Source organism: Priapulus caudatus, unplaced genomic scaffold (genome assembly GCF_000485595.1).
Source record: "Priapulus caudatus unplaced genomic scaffold, Priapulus_caudatus-5.0.1 Scaffold20, whole genome shotgun sequence".
Lineage (NCBI taxonomy): Eukaryota > Metazoa > Priapulida > Priapulimorpha > Priapulimorphida > Priapulidae > Priapulus > Priapulus caudatus.
The window spans coordinates 999,532-1,001,370 of NW_014577081.1; the positions used below are offsets into that span (position 1 = coordinate 999,532).

The window sequence follows — 1,839 nt, forward strand, 5'->3', positions numbered from 1 at the left end:
CTAGAATTTCGTTTAAAAAACACGCGATACAAGTCCCACGTCTTAGCGACAGTCGCCGTTTTTTTTCCCGAACCACTTTTTTCAAAGACCGGCCGCGCAGCGTATCTTAGATCTTGAGATAGGGGTGGGCCGGAAAGCGGGATATCGTACCGCCGGTGGGTCGACCAGGCTAGAAACTTCGGGGTGGGTGTGTGCGCACGCTTTCGTGATCGAGTAGTCGGACTCGATTGCGCGCCCATCCAGCCCTCTATGCCGGCGCAGCTCTCCTTCGCCCTTGGCGCGTGTGCGCAAATAACAGAGAACGTCAATAATGACGACCGCAGTCGAAACAGAAACCCCCCCCGCAGCCGTCTCCACGAAGGCACCGTAACAATACAACTACTCCTTGCAGATTGTAGATGTACATATATAATTGCTTGACAGCCTGGCAGTTTAAAAAGGCTAGCGATACATGCTCAATATATAACACTGGCGAATCCTTGTACGCGTATCCCTTCGCGAACCGAGCAGCAGCATTGCCTTACCCCCAAATCACGCGAGACACAGACGACAAATCGACTGGCCACCCTCAAATGAAAACTTACAGTAGGCGGCCTACCTATGTGAGTAAAAGTCGGCCGCTGCAATGCTTAAACTATTAAAGACTCTACACACCACGTTACTAAACACCACGTTCAACCTCGCTCAGATACTGACATGCACTCTTTTTTTTACTACGCCAGAAAGAAGGGCAGGGAGGGAGCGAGGAGGGAGGGCAGGAGGAGGACCAGCGGAGGAGGCAGGGAGGAGAGGAGCGCAGGAGCGGAGGGCGAGGGAGCCGAGGGAGGGCAGCGAGGAGCGCAGGAGAGGAGGAGGACGCCACATCCCACAGCCTACTCACTCTGTCGCATTCATCTTGATTCTTGTAGTGGACGAAGGCAAAACCGCGAGACTTTCCCGGTCTGTGGGAAAACAAGGCGAAGCACGTTAAGGCACTGAAGTTAAAGTTTGAAGATGAGATTCTAGCATATGCAATCTGGGCCTTCATTGTCAGAAACAAAATGACTTTAGTCTCAATATTAACTTTGTCTAAAGTGTCACTCTGCATGTCTGTCACAGACAGTGAGCGCGGAGAGAAACAAGTGAACAGTCGTGCCGGCCAAACCGCCTCACTGCGCCCCCGCCGGCATTCAAGCCGCAAACGGATCTCGCTCCGAAAACACGACGTTCACTTGTCCACTACGTGCGTAAACGGCGACGACGATCAGAAATCGAACGAAACTTCGCGCGCAAAAAAACAAGAGCGTCGCGCAGCGAGTGCGCCCACCTTACCCTGTGGTCGTAGATGACCGAGCACTCCTCCATGGTTCCGTAGCGGCCGAACATCTCGCGGATGTCCCGCTCGGCTCCAGTTACAGCCGAGCAGTCCGAACACGCCGAGACAGCGGCTCACCTCGGGCGCCTCCTGCGGACAGCCAGGGGGCGCCGGTGAGCACTCGCGAGATTACGCGACGGGACGCGCGGACCCGAGCGATCAAAATTACTAACGCGAGATAGATAGGTATAGGAGATAGCACTATGCTAGGCTATAGGAGATAATAATATGCTAGGTAGCCGTAGCCAGTTCGACATGCCGGTTAGCAAAGAACCCTATAGAGAAAGGTAGATATAGAAGGCCCTTAGCACTCCTAAGGACAACTCCCTCCTAAGGGACACCCTGCTTGCTGCCCATGAGAGAGAGGTCCTTATGGCTAAAAAAAAATGGTTCCGAGAACCCACCCTACCTAGCAAATAGCGGTCCGCACCCTTTTTTTCCTCCATTTAAAAAAAAATATCAAAATTTATCAAAAATTTAAGAAT

The 1,839-nt window shown here is 52.5% G+C and overlaps 1 long non-coding RNA gene across 1 annotated transcript; it reads right to left on the reverse strand.

The window, feature by feature from the left end:
• Positions 1-222: 222 nt before the first annotated feature.
• Positions 223-1,344, reverse strand: LOC106812064. The gene is made up of 3 exons (XR_001394279.1): positions 1,312-1,344; positions 881-941; positions 223-273 (listed from the first exon to the last, which is right to left on the reverse strand). It is a non-coding gene; the product is annotated as an uncharacterized LOC106812064 (long non-coding RNA).
• Between the last annotated feature and the right edge of the window lie 495 nt (positions 1,345-1,839).